Raw genomic sequence first — 20,585 nt, 5'->3', positions numbered from 1 at the left:
ATTTGTTTATAAGTAGTTTTGATCATTGAACATAAAATTAGTTTTGGTGATGGTGAATTCTATAAGGGCTGCTAATTGTTTACTGGGGATGTGTATGGATTAGGATCTTGAATATAAAGTTCTGAAGCTGTCTTGCAGGCTTCAGTGGTTGGGACTTCTGTGAAGAGGGAGATTACATCAAAACTGGCTATTTAGGTTTTATGATTTAGTTCATTAAGAATAGATTTAAAGTTAAAAGAGTCTTTGAAAAAGAAGCTGGCTGATGTTACATATTTAGAAAATGTTCTTTTGGAAGGCTTTTTAATAGCATGTGAAAACATCTCAGAAAAAAGATATGCCAGTCTGTGATATGCCTAAATACTTATTTGTTTTCATCAGTAATAGCTTATGGAATATCCAAAAATGTGCGAAATTATGTGAAAAAGCATAAGCTTTCTTATGATATTTGCCTGGTTCTAACCAATGTCTATGGGTATCACAAGGAATTGCACTTTTTAAAAATTAAAACACATTCTGTACTTAAATTTCTTATATATTACAGATTCCAATTTTAAGGTTTGCCTTATTGCTGGCTTATACCAGAAGGAATGTGGATAGTTTACAAGTTGGAACAATTAGGAGATTTATAACCCAATGGACTACCATCTTCAAGACAATAAATAATATTGTGGAGCCTGTGCTTGCAGTATGGCTGTATAATTTGTTCAGCAACATGCTCTGAATACTTATAACACAGAAAAAAAAGAGATTCTATTGGTCAAGAAATGTTGAATTGTGATAGAAAAAAAGAAACAAACCCAGCAACATTACCAACATGTTAAAGTATGTTAAGATGAGATATTAGGAAACATTTTTTCCGAACTAAAACAGATCATTTAGTCTTGGTATTGATTTGAATAATAAATATAATTTAATGTCAGCTCTTATATATAATAAATATGTAATCCAAGCACATTCTTAGAGACCAAAGTACAAATAATAGCGCAAAGAATTTTGGGCATTTGTGAAATACAGTGAGGCCTAGCATGGCAAGGTGGGTTAAGGCGTTCAACTCGTAATCTAAGGGTCGCGGGTTCGAATCCCCGACGCACTAAACAAGCTCGTGTGGAGCTTTCAGCTGTGTGGAGCGCTGTAATATAATGGTCAATCCCACTATTCGTTAGTAAAAGAGTAGCTCAAGAGTTGGCGGTGGGTGGTGATAGCTAGCTGCCTTCCCTCTAGTCTTACACTACTAAATTAGGGACGGCTAGCGCAGATAGCCCACGTGTAACTTTGCGCGAAATTAAAAAAACAACAACAAAGCAATACAGTGTGAAGAAAATCAATTACGCGATGCACGAAGCGCTACGGACTTTACAACACACGACATCTATTGTGAAAAAATAAAGACATTTGGTGTAGTAGTTTCACTGTCATTTCTATGTTCAAGGAATTTTCTTCGGGATAAGAATATTTAGTTTACTAATACATGTTGAAATTGTTTTGGAGACTTGAATGTAAATAATATAGAAAAGCCTTAAAATGCTATAGTAGAAAAACAAGTAAAATGGTGAAATAGGAACATTAGTTGAGTGTCAATTTCGAGTATCGGGAACTGTTTTTCATAACTACTGAATTGTGGAATGGGGTAATTGGTGTCACTAAGATAATTTGAAACTGTTTTGAGGATTTGATTGTAGATAGTGGGGAAATAATTTGTAATGTTGATACACAATGGAGATCTGAGAAGAGTAGTTTGAATATTAGTTTCAGGTTTCATGAATTGTACCGCTGGTCAAAACTACGGAATAATGAAATTTTATATTTAGTACTACTGAGATGGCTGAAATTATTTTGGAAACTCGATTGTAAATAGTGGAGCAACAGCATTGGAACACCGACATTTATTATGAAAAAGCAAACTGAAGATATGAATGGCAGTAGATTGAGTATACTTTCCTGAATGTAAGAATTTTTCTTGAGGATAGAAGCACTGATTTAGCTTTTTAAAGTATGTTTTTTGTTAAAACGCAAAGCTACACAGTAAACTATCTGAATTGTGTCACCGCAGTTATCAACCCTGATTTTTACCGTTATAAGCTCCGAGACTTCCCATTAAGCTATAGAGTGACATTTTTCAATCTCAATTGCAATTGATTTTTTGATTAATTTGATATGGTTTACCGGGGTAAGTGCTTTAGAAGAAGAGTTATTAGTAATATTTTGTGTATTTAACTATTTTTTTACGCTGATGTTCAGCGTATTTAAAAAAAAAATTCATGTTAATTTATTTTGATTTATGGCTTGAAAATTTCATGGTTATAATATATATATATATATAATATACTCACTTTTTTTCTTTAACCAACATAAACTTTACCCCATTTTAGGTCAATTTAGTAAATTTGACTCGTATTTGAGCGCTCTACGACAACTGAGCGTGTGAAAAAAAATTTAGTAACTGAGTGTGCACAATATTAATAAACAAAATTTTCGAATGTAAATTAAAGTAGGTTTATTTCCATTAAAATATTTTGCATTACGATTGATGATAAATAGTTTGTTATTTTTATGTATGTAAATTGTAAATAAGCTAAAAAGTGAAATATAATATCAAGCCATTAAAGTAACTTATCATGTGAAACTTGTTTTGATCTTCCTTGTTACTAATTTGCAAGTGACATCAGCCCTTACGCTAAGTTCTCAGTTCTGTCAACGTTTTTGTTTTATTAATGATTAACTGTAATTATAATTTATATTAAATTATTATAAAGTATTGGTATTACTTGCACAACTATGTGTAACTAACAGTGTAAGTAGTGAGATACTTAGTTTTAATTCTATTAACTTTTAAATTGTAACTTGGACTGTTTAAGAGTTTCAGGTTATGAATCTTTATTGTCTCATAGGCTTGAAAATTTATATTGGAAATAATTTATTCACATTATGTTCTTATTACCATTGCTAGTAATACGATAATAAATATAAAATTAACTGACAGACAAAAAACTAAACTTAGATTTTCTTCTTTGACAACCTTTAGTATTGCCTATTACTAGTATTAGTAACAGTATTATAATACTATTAATACCTAGTATTAGTAGGATTTATTAATAGACATTAGTTATTGTCTCATATTACTAGTGTAAACAGAATAACTGTTGATTGATTGACTACCATGACAGTGTTTGGGAGTCAGCACATTGTTTCTGTGAACTGTTTGTGGTGGTTGTGAAAGAAAATGACTGAAACTGTATCATCTGTAGGTAAATAATGATTTTATTACTTATTTTCATGTAATTAACAAAGTAGTTTTTGGTATCTTGCTGTATATAAATTTTTAAAATTGGCCCATCAATTTAACAAAAAATGTCTGGAAGTCATTGTATGTGGTATCGTTTCAAGTATCTGTTATTCATTCTGCAAAGACACATTCAGTGATAATGAAGAAATATACTGGAAAGTATGGAACAAAAAGTATGTTATAAAAATATCTGCAAAAAATAATACTTAATAAAATGCAAGAGTGAATCTCAAACAATTACCTTTACAGTTGGAGCTAAGTGATTGGTGGTATTTGTTATTGATTAATTGAAGAGATCATTTATCAGTTAGTACATCATGCTCCCGACAACAGGTGCTGCCAAAAACAAAATATTAAGTATGTGCTTCATATATTAAAATTTTCAACTGCTGTATTATTACAACTTGGTGTTAATTTCCTGTTTTTTTTTCTTTTGGTTTTTAAATTAATTTTTGAAGTATCCATGGTTTCACATGATTCAGCTTTCATGAAGATGTCATTTTGAATATTTGTAAAAAACAAAACAAAACATTTTTCCACAAGCTTTTTGAGCATTTCTCCCTCAACAGATGAATCTAATATTCAATAAATATCACCATGTGTTTATTAAGGTTTGTTTTTCCAATATGCAGTAATTTTGCACTGATCTTCTGTAAATCAAATAGATTGAAAAATAATTAAAACATTTTATGCTCACTATAAAGATGATAATAGTTTTTAAGTAAAACATGTTACAGTTACAAATAATTAAGTATGCCAATCAGATGGTCTGGTTTATTTATGTATGCTGTTTGAATAGGATAAAGATAAAAACAATATTGAGTAAAGATTGGTATCATCACAGTATTTTTGCAGTTGCCTACCGTATGTACTAAACAGTAAGTTTGTGTAATTTGATAGTAATTTTATTTTACTTGGTGAACAAAGTAAAATTGCCATGTACAGATACTTTTAATTAATGAAACCATAGTATATCTATTAAAAATATATATATATAATTTAAAATAAGAATCAAACATCAGGATACCTTTATTAAGCCTTAACCAATCTTGAGTCATGTGACTTCTTTGCTTTGTACTGTATGTGTGTGTGTATATATATATATATATTCATGTGTCTGAGTAAATTACTTGAACCTGATGAGGACAAAATTTTCTTCAGACATTGTACATTTGTTAGTGTTGTACTTTTAATAATATTTTCCAAAGCATATTTACCTCCTTCCATGCTACAGTTGTTATTTGACTGTTATGGTTTCTTTTTCTTTGTCCATCTGAGCATAAGTTTGAATTTTTTTCTAACTTTTTCCACCAATCTGTTATTTTCCTCTTTCAGCTGGTAAATTTACTGTGTGATGTTTTGGGTCTTTGCATGGTTGTTTTTGAGTGTACACCTCCCTTGACAGTGGAAGGGTTTGGGGGTGAAAACTTAGTTTTTCCTCCATCCCTTGATATTGCAGTTCATGCAGGGAAGTTTACTGCTGAGTTATATAAAAGTAAAGTTGTTCTTTATTCACCACATTTTTCAGAACAACATGCTTTTGCCTACCACCATCAGGTGGATGCATATTTACACACTCAAGGAATAGATCTCTCCTGGAAATGTGGTGTCCCAGAATAGAGTCTGTGATCAACCTAAATAGGTCACACTTTTCTAGGATTCATCTAACCCTAATGAAGATACTAAAATATTTATCATTGCTTCAATGTTTGTTGAAAGACTGTCAGCAATTACCACAACAATTTAATGAGGAGTTGGGATAATTGTTAACATGTACTTTGGTTTGATTGTCAGCTTATGGATTTTTCGAAGTCTCTTAGCTGGTATTATGTGTTGGAATTTGTTAGATGGAGATGGTTTGTTGGAGGGTGTTTGTCTACTGACTGCCACCCTCTGTGTTTTACATGAGGCCCTCTTTCTCCAACCATTGGTTTTTGCAGTGTTCTAAGGTCTTCTGAATCTAGGGTTGATATTACTCATTTGCTGTCATTCCTGTCATTTTTGGCTTCTTGACTTTCCATGGCTCCTGGAGGAGATTATAGTTCTGTCCTGATTTGAATGTCCCAACCTGCAACATCAGTCCCTTGATACATTGGTACACAGAATAGATTCCATTCCATGCATATCCACAAAGTCCCTACACTCAATCAGAATGATGCTAATGGCAGCAGTGACTACTGTATGCCTTTGGGGTCTGTGGGCATTTGACTCCAAGAATTTCTGAAAGTGTGGAAAACCTTTACCATGAATCTGTGGCTACTACAGGTTTTTGTATCATGATTAATTATTCAGTTCACATCTTTACCACTGTTACTCACTCAGTATGTTGTATTTCTGCCTCATGCAAATCTTTAGATTTGGAACTTTGTTCCAGCGCTGTCAGAGATTTGTTGGTCAAGAGACAGTGTAGAAAATCATCTCATTTTTTCAGGGGTTTCATTCCTATGTGTTTGTTGTGTCCAGGAAGAGAGGGATTTGGTATCTGGTCATTGATCTTTTGTGTCTCAGTAAATTTCTAGTTTATCCAATTTTTTGCTATGTCCAGATTGAAGTTCTAGAAGTACCTAAGGCCAACTGTTATCAGAGCCAAAAAAAATGTGTTAATTCAATACAATATATCATCTAGCTTGGTGTTTCCCCAGTTATATGTCAGTCAGGCTCAGCCGACTCAGCCGACTCCCATTTAGCTATGTGTTATGGAACGGGCAGTCCAACTTTTACATCTCCTTCTCCCACTGTGTAAATTGTGCTTTCTCTTTTGGGGATATGGGCATGCCTGGAATCTTTTATTTCTCTGGGATGAGAGCATATGAGTTTCACTCAGTGGTCTCTACATGACCAATGGATCATATATAGTAATCCTCTGGATTCTCCAGTCTGCTTATTCATCAACATCTTTAAGTTTGAGTAGTGATTAGAATCAAACAGTACTACAGTTGGTGTTCCTCTGCCACCACTTCTTCCACAGATCTATCGTTTCATGGATGGCTTACTTCAAGGATGGGATACATGTATCAGTGGTCAGTGGATGAAAAGGCTTCCCTACACATCAGTGTTTTACAACTTCTTGTTGTTCAGAGGGTGATGTGTCAAGGTTTGGACTTACTGGGGGAAAAAATTGTTGTGCTTCACTGACAGTTCCATGGTGGTGTTTCATATTTCCTGTCAAGGTTGGACTCAGTTCATGTTTCTTTGGTTTCAAACCTTGGATATTCTTTCTAGGACCTACTCCTATCATTTCACTGTACCAGCTTGCCATATTCCAGGGGTGATGAACTTGGTGGCAGATCAATTGTATATTGTATCTTGTATTTATTTTCTGCCACTATGAACTGTCATTGTATCAGTAGTTTAGGTTAAAATGAAAATTTGAAAATTCTGACATCAAATACATAGTACTGTGTTGAATGGCACTGTAAGAGGTTGTTGCATGGGCACTTTGACTTCTACTTATGTGTATTAGGATTAAAATGATATTAATTGTATAACTTACTTATGTACTTTCTGCAGTTAAAAAGTAATATACAAGTATGAAGTCTAAGCTTCTGCTAGCCATTAGCCACATTGCCATTGGCAAAAAGAAACAGGCAGTGGCTAAAAAATCTAGGGTTGGTTTTGCCACAGTGGCAAAAGATGATAATTTTTTGGTCTTGGATGGTTTTCCTTTATTTATTGTGCTCAAGTTTCATTCTCGAACAGCTTTTGTGGTTTTTATCACCATCCACACCATCAAAGATGACAAATGACCAGAGGCCCCCCCCCCAGCGAGTTGAAGAAACAAGAAACGTCTTTAAAAACTACCACAGACTGTAGTCTATATTTTCTTTATATATGTATTTTTTATGGTTTCAGGGATATGACAACTAACAAATTAAATTTTAAAAAAAATTATTACTCAGCTGTGCTAATGATTTCTTTTATTTTCATTTCTTATGCTACATGTTTGATTCGGCCCCTGGTACATAAATAGTAATCAGAGGAAACTTGACTTTCGTCAAACCAACATATGGTCTGTATCAAAGTGGGAATCCCAAGTTTCGTTTGACATGTGTTTGAATTGAGATTATGACGACTCCTAGATCAGATAAAAAGACATCTAAACAGTTAAATATATCAAGTTTTTTTCAAAAGAAGGTCGAAGCAACAACATCAACTGATGGTGGGAAATCCACTTCCAAAAGAAAAGACAGCTCTGAAGAAACTGAAGCTTGCAGCAGTGATCAGACTGTTGGTGTGAAAAAAAAATATACCCACGATTTTCGCAGAATTGTTAAAGAAACTTAGTTTTCACAGTTACCTTGGCTGGAACATGTTTTCCAACAAAATACATTTCATTGCAAATTATGCAGGGACGACAAGAAGACAAATATTTATGCTATCACTGGGAAAACTGTGACTAAGTCTAAAAAAGATGACTTCGTGAAGCATGCACGGTCAGATGATTATCACAGCACAGTAGCATCACAAGTTTTGAAGAAAGACATGTCAACTGCTGCTGTAAAGGTGGCATTCAAACACAGATGGCCACATTACTTGTACAAGCAAAGGAAGCCATCCCAACTATGAAGTTTTATTCCCTCCTTTCACTACAAGTATTCAATGTAAGAATATTCTTCATTCTAGTATTAATAAGATACTTTCTGTTTTCTACAGTATTTTCTTAAAAGTCAATTTGACAATTTTCTAAAAGTGAAACATTTTGAAAATATCTATCAAAAATTAAGTAGCTAGCCAACTCTTCCAAATATCTTTGTGTATTACTTTAATTAGTGGTTTTATTTCAAAACACAAGTTTTTATATATATATTTTAACAGGGAGTGACCTCTCTAAAGAAACTACAGACTCAGTCACAAAGTGGAACAGAGACCTTCATATACACCCACAGCCAGTCTCTGGTTATGTACAGTGCCCTAAATCACATAGTTCAGGATGAAATGCAGGCAGACATTTGAGCATCGTCTTTCCCATTTTTTGCTCTTGAAGCAGATGAAGCAACTGATGCAGGAAACACCTCTATACTGATAATGTATATCGGGTATCTTTCATCATTAAGTGAGGTTACAAGTCAATTCCTTGCTGTGCGTCGGCTGACCAACACTGGGGCTGATTCTATCTACAACACAATGCGCTCAGTCATGGCAGATCGAGGATTATTTGATGTTGACTTGGTTGAACTTGCAACTGATGGTGCAAATGTCATGGTGGAAATAAAAACAGGTGTTGCTACAAAATTTAAGGAGGAACGCCCCTGGATAATAACAAATCATTGTTTGGCACACAGATTGCACAGCTAAAAAGGCAGCAACCAGGTGCCATACCTTGTGAAGTACATTTCAGTTTTGAACCAGTTTGCAAAAAGCCTAAAATATTCTCCCAAGTTGTGTTGGGTTCTGGAAGAGAGCAAAGCATTGCATGGAGAGTAAAGCAACAAAATCAAGCGTTCTTCACACAATGGCTCTCTTTTAATGATTCCATCCAAGCACTAGTCAACTGTATTTCATCTGTGATCAGCTGCCTGCAGGTCATAGCAGTGGAACGTGGTACTCCAGGGTGAATCTTGCTACATGGTCCAGCAAATGCCATGTTACAGCTTTCTCATGATGACACATTTTTTGGTTGATGCTGTTGGCATTCTTGGACTTTTGTCAAGATCTCTACAGAGAGCTGATTTATCTTATGATAAGGCTAAAGTAATTATTGATGGGTCAATTCTGTCAATTCAGTTGCTGGTACACATCCCTGGTCCTTACACACAGACTGCACTGAAGGAACTCCCACAAGCTCCTGATGCCAGTGGTTACACTTCTTACAGAGGCCATGACATCAAAGATATTGATAAACAACGTGAAAAGTACAGATCAGCTGCTGAGCCATTTGTTGAAGAGGTGGTCACAAGACTACGAGTAGCATTCCCAGACACTAACATCATGTCATTTTTTTCAATATTTAACCCATGTCACAGTAGAGCAGTATCTGATGAGGATGATCTGAAGAAACTTATTCAGCTTTTCTCTTCTTTCACCAGTGAGGATGAGGCACTGCCTGAATGGCTGCTACTGAGGAACATAATGGAACAGTATTCTTACAAAAACAGAAACATGAAGAGCTTCTACAAGGAATGCATCCACCAGACCCCTCAAACTTTTCCAAATCTGTGTCAGCTTGCAGCAATTGGATTAATAATTCCAGTTACATCTGTTGAGTGTGAGAGGGGAATTAGCAGGTACAGCAGCATCAAAACAGATGCCAGGAGCAGTCTGTCTGTGGCCAAGATAGAAATGTTACTGAACTTATCCATGGAGTCCAAACCTTTAGATCATTTTAACTTCGACTCTGTATTCAGTTACTGGGTCACTCACACAGACAGACGTGGGTACCATTCCCTGTTGAAGAAATGTGCTTTGGAACCTCAGGTGTCAACTTCTACCACATCTTCTGTTGAGAATGATTTGGCTGAAGAGCTGCCATTGGATTTATCTACTTACTATTTATGCTACTGTATTCTAGTTTTAAGCCTTTTTTTTTCTGTGTTATTTTGAGAAATGTATTCTTTATTTTCCTCTTTATCATGTTTACTTTGTTAATTTGTTTGTTTTGTTTCTTTTGGTGGGTAAGATTGGTGGGGAATAAAAAAATAGTACAAAACTTAATGTCTTGTGGATTTTCACATAATTACAACTATTTTTTACTGGATGGAATTGATGCATATTAAAAGTCATGCACCACACAGTTTTTGGCAACCTAAAATTGTGGCTAAACAACTGTTACTGTGGCTAAGAGAAAATTACTTTGTTTAGCCACAGTAGCTAAGAGAGTTATTTTTCTAGTGAAAGTCCAGGAAGTACTTTATTCTTTATGGCCAAGTAGTGATATTGCTTGTGCTTTTACTTTACTTAGTGGCTCAACATTATCTTCAGAACATTTTAAATAGGTTAAAACAACATTTGAGAGTTTTGAAGAGTATGCAGTAAATTTGTGAAATTGCATTGGTAGATGTTTCTGTCTCAAACAGTATCAGCATTGCTTTGGTGCTTGCAAAAATCATTGCAGCAGTATGAGAAGGTGCTTATGAAATTTAGTACCTTGTGTAAATATGCCAAGTAATTAGAATGACTGTACAATAAAGAGTGTGCTAAACTTGGAACTACAAATGTCATAAAACTTCCAGCTTCTTTTCCTACTAGATGGCTCCCTTGAAGATGGAGAATGTCCTGAACAAAAGATGTCTGACATAAATCATTCCCACTCTCTGACAGCATCAAAGAATCTGTACCAATCTTGTGTTTGTGGAAGAAAAGCTTTTAACTGGTTTTAGCTTTGTAGAAAAAGCCAAAGAGAGATGATGCTGTGCTGCACAAAATATACCATGTTATGGAAGTGTAACTTACCATTTGCTTGTAATAGAGCACAGAAAAGTGTAATGTAATTTTAGGAGTGCTGTTGTTTAAAAATGCTGCGTATGTGAGGCAGTACAGCAATGAAATTTGTGTGGCTTATGTGAGAAATGGATGCAGGCAAGACTGCTGAATCATTTTGTGACATTAGTTCAAAGCGAGTTTGATGACTCCAAGGAGATGTTTTCCACTATAACAGCTGAAGCTCTGTACTCAGAATTGAATCAGTACATAAAAGAACCTTCTCCAGGTAATCTGGAACTCACATTAATGAAATTGTGAAAGGATGTTACAGCCATGTTTATTTATAGTAGTATTAACTCTACTCTGCATTCTAGCTGCAAGTGAAACAGTAGAGCATTCATTTTGTAGGTCACACTATATTCAAACACCAGATTGCAGTAGATGTCCAAAAATGCACTTCAACAATAAGTGTTATATGTTAATGAACATATGTAACCAAGTTAGTGTAGGAAACTACCTTTCTTTTTTGTTCTTGTTTAATTAACCAACCTAAAAACAATGCAAACTGGTGGCAAAATTGAGAATTTTTTTCTTTCAAACCTTTAAGTTGTTGAACTAAGTTTATTTGTTGTTGTTTTTTCAGACTGAGAGAGTGCCCATCTATAAATAGTTGGTGTACATTTAAAAATGATAATTTTTATTTAAAAAAAGAACAAATAACATAATTATGACTGGTGGTAAAAAAATACCATCCTACTTTTTGTAACCTTCTTGCAACTTTGTATTTTAAAACTGAGACAGTAGCCATCTAAAATACTTGGTGTTTATAATTAGACATCACAAACTGTTGGTAGAACCAGAATAGTAGACTTTTTATGCTTAAATTGTAACTTTTTCAGACTGAGAGAGTAATCAACTGTACTTTATCGAAGCTTAAGTATTTTAATTTTTTTAATGATTAAAAACCTGATTTGAACCTGAATATCCATTATTTTTTATATTGTATGTAAATTAATTAAGTTACTCCTAATTCTGCTCCCATTTTTGAATAAGAAATTTTACCTGACTTTTAAAAATTATTGACCCATATATAGAAAAAAATCTATCTCAGAAATCAAAGCCTTAACCTATGACATATTCAGTGTTATACTATATATAGCACCACATCAGTACATATGTGAAAAGTTCTTGCACAGTAATCCCCATTAGCTTTATCACTGGAGCTAAGACTCATTTTCTTTCCTTGGCATTGATTTTTTCTTCAGAATTGGCAGGCCTTTTGCCATGTTTAACCAGTTATTTTAACTTTTCAGTGCTAATTCTTAATGTAGTCTTATCTTAATTTTATAGAGTTTGAGAAAACATACCAAATTTTACACATTTTTTAAATTTGGATTGAATTATTTTCAATTTCATTTTTTCTTCCAATTAATTTTGTACTTTTGGGATTCGTATTCCATTGTGTCTAATAAGGTTTCTTTTTCTGCACTATTTCCTGTTGTTTTAACCAGTGTACAGATTTTATTATGTGCTCATCAGCATTATCAATACTCCAATAATCCATGTTTATGCACTATAGGTATGCCAGGCCAACTTTAACGTATAAGTAAAATAAGCTGGTTGCATGAATTATCTAGGTTATGATTTCATTTTTCCATGTTTCTGACATTCACCAAACAGTAATTATCCAATAATGTAAGGGCAACTGGAGGCATTCTGATGATCAGTGATATCACTACTGTGCATCAGGTTGGTGGTTCAATTCTCATCTTAGATCCAGGATTGCTAACCTCCTAAGTTTGTTATTTCAACTGAGCTTACCACATGTTTTGAAAAGTTTCACCAGTGTTGATTAAATAGTTACATTTGCTTCTAGTGCCCTATTCTAGATGAATATCAGGTTGTTTGCTCTTCAACCTTCACTGCTTGGATTACATAGATGTGTTGTTTCTTTTTCTATACTCGTTGAATTCCAGGTTTCCTTTTTACATGAGTCTAAATTACTTGAGTCTTTTATTTCATCTTGAGGATTTCTTTTTCTCTTTCTCAGTGTCCTTCTGTTCATCTTTGGTAGTTAATCAACTTCTTTGCTGTCTTTTCACACTTCACCTTCTTTTAAACATTACATAGTGATCCTGTCAACTTATCTGTTTTCTTTTTGTCCTTTTGAATCAGGGTGCCCACCAGGTTTCACATCCTCAATAACATTATGAGTGTACCTGCTCCAGCTTTTAGTGATTTTTGTTACTATTCAAATCCCCCTCCTTCTGAGTGTTGGCCATTGGGGGCCTAGGAGGTGACTGGTTTCTGGATTCATCCTTTGTTCCATTCTAGTGGGAATTTGTTTCTCCTGTTTTTTTACACCTTTGATGCAGACTACTGGATTACACAGGGCCTTACTCAGGGATTTGTTTTCTATTTTTTCATTTTATATCTAACCTGATTAAAAAGAAACGTTTCATTAACTCCACTCAGAAGTTTTATTACTCTTGTATTTTTGTTACTCTTATAAAGGTGGAAGGTTTGGTCCTGTCTTGGATTTGTTTCACTCATACTAACTTTAATATTTTCTTGGTCATGATGGATATTTTTTTCACTCTTTGGTGAATGACTTCTCAGATGTAGGTAACCCAGGTTAAATTTTTGGATGCTTTCTCCACATCCCAAATGGTGTGCCTGTTTTTCATTTCCTTCTGTCCCATATGTTCTCAGTTGGGTCTAGCAGGTTTTTTTCATAGAAGTTATATTTAAGAGGTCTTCTATTCCTCTACTTAATGAACACTTGGCTTCTTGTCCAATCCAGTGACACTTTCACTGTTGCAACCTCCCTTTTTCTTTAAGAGTTGTCTTATTTGGGGTAACTGGTTCAACTGTCCATTTCACTGATGACCTCACACATTATTTCATTCACTTTATGTCTTTCTCAATTTGTCTGCAGAAAAGACTCAAGCTAATACCATATGTTGTAAAGACAGAGCTTTTGAAATTAAGACTGTTGTGTTTCAAGAATTTCATATGTGACAATATTCGTCTATTTTGGGAACCTTTTTTTTTTAGTTGTATATTTTTTTTGGGTGTGCCCAAACATGTCCCTTTCATTGAATTCTGACTATTCATTGCAAGTATATTAAAAAACACTGTTTTTTATATCATTTTTGTTGTGGTTCACTTGATCCTGCACATCTTTTTCCCCCACCTCACTTGGACTTGCATCTGTTCAGAGCTCCCTAGCTCTCAGCTGTATGCCTGAGGGCTTTTAAAGCTCTTATATGCAAATTTTCATATATGTAATAAGTGCAGCATAAATGGCATGTTATGTAGCTTTGTGCTTGATAACAACCAAGCCTACAAATGAAACATGTCAGTCAGTACTTTTGTTCAGGTGTGGTACAGTTCTTGACATTGATATACTTTCATAATATGGTCTCTAGAGGAGCAATTTTTCCATATAAACATTCTTTATAAATAGATGATTAGCAGACTTACTGTTATCTTCTGTTTTGTCTTCTTTTTATGATCCATTCATATGTCTGTCATTTCTTCCATGCATTACAAGGATGTACTTGCTAATAGGACTTGTATTTTTTTTTTCCATTCAAGACTTTCTCTTTTAGGCCCACATCTGTCACATTAAGTTGTCAGTCTATCATGTCTCAGGAACTTAAACCTTAGAGATAGATTGACAATCTTGCATATACTGGATTTTTACCACAGGATACTCTTCATCTTTTGGTGTTTTAATGGATTTGATACTTCTGTGGAAGTTCTGTCAATTTCTGTTAGTACAGCTTTCTTTAATACCTAGCTTTCATTTGTTTGGTCTCCAATACCAGACCTTAAAGCTCTGGGAAAGGAAGTTTTGTGTCTGCAGCAGTTTTTGTTTTTTCCTTTAGATACTTAAAGTATGTTTTCTGCCCCTCCTTGTTTGTGAAAGCTTGTCACTGTTGGACCTTTTGTGCTTTATTCAGTATAATGAAAGATTAATAATTTTCCCTGATCACTCTTTCCTCTTTAAAACTTGGACTTTTCAGGAGGGTAATTTGATGATTTTCTCCATTCCAACTTTTTTTTCCTGTACAATTATTCTGATCCTCATTCTCTCCATTATTCTGTATAGACTGTTTGCTATATCACTGGTACTGTTCCTCTTCAGGGCAATTGACATTGTCTTTAGTTGTGGTGGGATTCCTCTTCTGAAATCTTATCACATTCCAACTTTACTAAGGGTATATGCCTCATCTTGCTAGTTTATTCCTGTATGGGTGATGATGCTTTTCTTATGTTTTCATGCTTATTCTCATCTGTTTTTCATCTCAAAGCATCTCTTGTCTCTAGCTGTTGGCATCACCTGGGTAAAATCTTGCAGGTGAATATATGAATGACCCCTAAATGTCAGTGTCACAGTACTGACACCACGTTGTCATTGAAATTTCATCTGCTCTGGATTTTGTGTTCTTCCAATTTCCATTGTCCACACAGGCTTTCTTAATGTAAGTTTTTTTTTGATAATGGGCTCCACAATTATTTCATTTAATCTATATATTTATATTATGGAAATACTCAAACCCATCAAGTTATTGGTTTAACCTCACAAGGAATACATTTCCCTTTTGAAATCCACATTGAGTGGAGGATAACAGAACAGAAAGTAATAAGCCTATCAGCCTCTACCCAGTGCCTAATATTGAGATAGGGTTTTCTGAAACACTAATTTGGCAGTATATCTATTTTAGAGAAAACTAAACTGATTGCACCAAGTGTGAGGCTGCCCTCTCACCTAGCTAGTGCTTTATGTCTGTGTTTGTGGTAGCTCACTGCACAGTTTATTAGTGTGGGATGCTATGTATATACAGTGAAACCCCTCAGGTTCGGTTACCTCTTGAAAGCGATCATTCAATCACAGTCCCTTTTTTTGTTTACATAATCCCTAATTATGTACAGTGGAACCCCTCTAATCAGGCCAGTTTGTCTCAGTCCTGAAGGTGGCTGCTTTAGAGGGGTTTCACTGTATGATTATTCCTGTATAGTCTGAATTCCTCTCCAGAATTTTGTCCTATAGAACCTTCTCCTCCACTGAGTGGACTATTGGTTAAACTCTTACTTTCCAATTCCAAGCCACTGAGAAAATTGAGAATGTGTCAGTACAATCCCATTGATATGAAACTAATGGAAATTAGGTCTTGGGTGTTATCTAGTAGTGTAGTATAGGGCACCATGTTGTAGTTATAAACCAAGCCATTCCTAGTGGTTAAGTGTGTGAGATAGCTCTTGCATTACTTTGATACATTCTCTTCTTAAACCTCATTATTCTAGTATCTTGTAAATATTTCTTCATTGTGGTATGACCTGACTTATTGCATTAGCCACAATACACAATCATGTTCAGCTGATATCCAATGAGTTAATGGCAGTTAGAATATTTTTACATTACACCCATATATGTTTCATTTTAGCAACATGTAGAGAATTCTTTTTAAAATATTTTTTGCTCAATCAGCTTTATTGGTTCAAGAATATTCCTTGAATGAAAAATATGCAATCTCTTATGAAGTGATGCCCTCACTAGGCTAATCATTATTGCACCTTAGTGTATGACATTCTTCATTGGTTTTTCTTTCTGGCACTATGATTTCAGAGAGGAGCTTGCTTTTGCAATTTCTTCATCTCCACCATTGTCTGCATAAGTTTCTTAATATGGGATTGTAACTTTTTTGGGCATTTAGAAATAAAATATGATTTTGAAATTAACATTTTATTTTATTGAAGATGTGTTTTAGATAAGTACTCACTTCTGCATAACCTCTCACCCTTCCTTCCCTCTTACAGTGTATTTCTTTTTCCTTGCTGAAAATATCCCTTTTCTCCTGTTCTAGTGCTCTTGGAAACTACTGTATATTGAGGGTGTATCACCTTTCTGTTGATGGAGGGCTGTAGTCACATTTTATTTACAACTTAGGCTGGTGCAGCAGTACATTAATATGTGTAGTGAGTGGGAGCTTTGTTTGAAGCTTGTATTGTATGCAAATATCTTCACAGCAGTGGAGTTAATGGCTTTTTGTTATACAGAGAGGAAAGTATTTATATTTGCAGGTAAAGAGAATGTTTCCACTTGAAACAGTATTACCATTATAGTTATTTGTCAATAATTTTGACATCTAATGTAATTAAAAGAACAGAAGTTTTATTTGAGAACTATATCCTGCTTTTTTGTTTCTGTGTATATTTTATTTATGTAATAATTTATATTATAAGCTGTAAAATACAGTTGTAAACTTAGTTTCAATAACCTTTGACCTTGTTGATATTTCCTGCACATGAAATTGATGAAATGCATACTGTTTTATACCTTCAGTTTTTTTGTTGTTTTTTTAAAAGAAGTCTTTTAGAAACTTTGTGTTGAAGATCTAAACATATAGAAATTGTTTTTAAAGAAACATCCACTGTCTGTTAAAAAGTTATATTGCTTGTTGCTTTCCTACACATGGAAAAATTGTGTTTAAAAGATAAAAGAAGTACAGTTCATCTAAAAAGTACCCAATAAGTTTAGATTATTTTTAACAATAATTTGAAACATCTTCAATTTTGAAATGAATACAGCTGTTGAAATATATGTATATATCCTAAGAACTTCAAGGTTTTATTTATAAACATATAGTGCAGTTTTTGCAAAAAAAACATAGCAAGTGTAATAAAATTGTGTTAAGGGTAAACATTAATACACTTAACCTTCCCTACCTTTTTGTAACCAGAAAGTATCTGCAATAGCTCATAATGTTTTTGAATAATATAAACATTTTGATTTAACTATCATCAAATGTGGTTAGTTAGATGAAATTTCAGAATTGTTTTGAATAGATAGCTTTTGTCAACAACATTACATAATTGATGATCAATGTGCAGAAAAAAATGCTCAGAAACAATTTTGAGTATTCTGAAAATCATTTTGTTGAAGAATTCTCAAAATTCATGAATATTAGAATTACAAAAGTTAATTACATTTAGAATGTACTTCTAGACTCTTAAGATTTAAATGAGAGGAAAGGATTCATATAGCCATTAAAAGCTATGTAGGTTAAATGTAGGTTTATATGTTATTGTAGATCAGATTTATTATTTGGTTAAGTGTATTGGATTCTATATACTGTTTTAATGTGGGCTTATTGTGTAAACAGTGAAGTCTGGTTTAATCTGGCTTACGCTTACTTCCTTTCATATGCTTGTTTCTTGTACCCTTTTAAAAGGTTCCTGAGCACTTTCAGTTGATTATTAATAAGTGGATGCAATGTTTATTCCAAAAGAGATTTTAATTTCCGTTGTACAAAACAGTACAACTATTTTCACTACCATGTATACCATGCTAGAGACATCTTTATATTTACCATGAATGTAGAGATGTTACTATATTAAAACAGATTAGATTTTAAACCACATAGTTCACAGGTGGTTAGAAACTTATAGAATTTATTAATTAAAAATAATTTTAACCCACAAACAAATAATCCTTTTTTAAACTACTCATTAAACTTTTTCTCTAAAAAGAATCAAGAGCTTATAAACTTGTATCTTTCACTTATGAATATATGTATGTATATATCATTTAGGCTTTGCACTTTATTTTTTACTTCCCTTACCTGTTGTGCTATCTACATTAGTGAAATGAGTTGTTGTATAGAAATTTTTATCCTAGATCATTTACCTGGGGCTGAGTATGGCCAGGTGGTTAAGGCGCTTGACTCGTAATCTAAGAGTTGTAGGTTTGAATCCCTGTTACACCAAACATACTCACCGTTTCAGCCATGGGGACATTATAATGTGATGGTGAATCCCACTATTTGTTGGTAAAAGAGTAGTCTGAGAGTTGGAGGTGGGTGGTGATGACTAGCTGCCTTCCCTAGAGTCTTATACTGCTAAAGTAGGGATGGCTAGTGCAGATATCCCTTGTATAACTTTGTGCAAAATTCAAAAAACAAGAACAAACAGTTATCTGGTATTTATATACAAATGTGATAAATCTGTGAGTACACGTAAAAAAATGGTATTTCTTCTTATTAATTTTACAATCTAGCATTTATGATTTGTTATCCAGAAAATAATAGAAAAGGTTTTTATGTTTTTTTAATTTTATATAACTGTGGGATTTGTGAGAGTGAAATCTGTTGCTGTGAATGTGCATGCTTTTTCTGCTGTTGAAGGATTATACTGTAATTATCAATCCCACTGTTCTTTGGTAAAAAGTAACTTAAGAGTTTGACTGACCTTATGTATTTAAGATGGTCAAAGTGTGCTTTTCACAACTTATTTACAAATTTAGTTTCAAAATTTTAACCAGTGTTATCACTTATTGTCAATAAGCTTGCCATCAAAATGTAGTGTTATATATTTAAGTTTTACTTTTAAAACAAAATATTCAAATAAACTCTCAATTTCCATTTCTTTGTGTTACATATGTGTGCTCTCTGAGTTCACCCATTTTAGTTTTTAGTTTTAATCTTATGCATGTTCCAGAGTGTCCAGCTAATTTATAAACTCATACTTTAGATATTGACAAGCCTTATTAAAATAATTAGATCATCTAATATTATTGCTTTACAGAGATATCACTAATTTTTAACACCCAAATGACATGCTCTCATCTCCCTGCCTGGAGTTTCCAACCAAATATGTATTTAATGAATTCAATGCTTCTAGCAGCTGATATAAGTTTTATCATGTTTATAGATTAGCTAGAAAGCCTATTAAATTATACTAGTTTTGGGTAATTCTAGTATGTAATATACTTTTTGTATTGTAATATGCATATTTGAAAGTTGCATGAATTATTTTGCAGATAACCTGTATAATGCAAATAAAGTCTTATCAAAGTATGTTCTTAATTAAAATAAGTCTATCTAAGGTACATAGTAAATTTCTGTTTTATGTATTTTTTTATTTCTTATATTAAAAAATAAAGTAACTAATATGTAAAAATTAAAATCAGAGACAAGAAACTATTAAAAATGTTAAGTAAAAATTTTTCTTTATCATTCTTCCAGAAATACATGCAACATAAGTGGTCTGCTGTTATAAAATATAACCTAATACTTAAAACTCTGCTTTCGACTTGGGAGTGATGTGTTATGAATATCCTGTTGATGGTTCAAAAACAACAATAAAACACTAAACCTTTTGGAAAGCAGATGACAAAATATTAAAATACTCTGATAAATAGTTGCGATTATTATATGTCAGAGTCTTCAGTCATTCTAGAAAAATTAATTCTTGTTTTTTTTTAATTTTCCATTTCACTTTGATGAATTAACTACAGTTAGTGTTAGAATAGAGAAATAAGTTGTAAAGTAGAAAGTTTTACAAGAAGAAAAGCCAACTTGATATTTATTTAGGAGGTTCTAAAGGTTGTGCAAACAAAATATGTAAACTAGAAGATGAAAAAAATATTTTTATATGCAGTATTAAAATTATCTTTCTCTCAGACTGACTTTAATAAAAGCTTTGTAGATTCACATATATGTTGTTTTATTTTTGAAATTATTTTTTAAATGTAAAATAGGCTTATAATGATGTGTTTTTTTTATAAGCTTGCCAATTTTCCTGAAAATATACTTTGTACATTTAAAGCATGCATATATAGTTTCTTAGTTGTGTTATGGTTACAAGGTTGCCTGTATCATAGGGCTAACTGCATTTGCTTTAACCTAATACTACAAAGTTAAGGAAGGCTAGTGTAGGTAAACTTTTATTTTTTGTAGATTTTTTATAAAAATTTAGCAAACAAAAATATGCTAAGCTGGAATGCTTGAAGTACTTCTTTCCATCCCGGAAAAAGGTTCAAAATCTTTGAAATTATGTGACCATGCTTAATTATCTATGAATCTATTTTATATTATGCATTTCTTGCATAATTACCACTTCTATCATCTGTGAGAACATACCTCTTGTTGAAGTA

General features: G+C 33.3%; 1 protein-coding gene across 10 annotated transcripts in view; it reads left to right on the top strand.

Annotated features, from left to right (window-relative positions):
• The first annotated feature begins 1,521 nt into the window (after positions 1 to 1,521).
• The window catches only part of LOC143225168 (uncharacterized), a 55,607-nt gene continuing 36,543 nt past the window's right edge, over positions 1,522 to 20,585 (top strand). For 3 of the 10 annotated variants that reach the window (XM_076454115.1, XM_076454123.1, XM_076454117.1), the window contains exon 1: positions 2,798 to 3,245. The gene's annotated coding sequence lies outside the window, so the exon portion shown is untranslated. The other 7 variants (XM_076454116.1, XM_076454124.1, XM_076454120.1 and 4 more) reach the window with 7 other exon arrangements.

The sequence above is a fragment of the Tachypleus tridentatus genome, chromosome 9, assembly GCF_004210375.1.
Source record: "Tachypleus tridentatus isolate NWPU-2018 chromosome 9, ASM421037v1, whole genome shotgun sequence".
Classification (NCBI taxonomy): domain Eukaryota; kingdom Metazoa; phylum Arthropoda; class Merostomata; order Xiphosura; family Limulidae; genus Tachypleus; species Tachypleus tridentatus.
The sequence above is the reverse complement of the archived record's forward strand: the minus strand, read 5'-3'. Positions and strand labels throughout refer to the sequence as shown.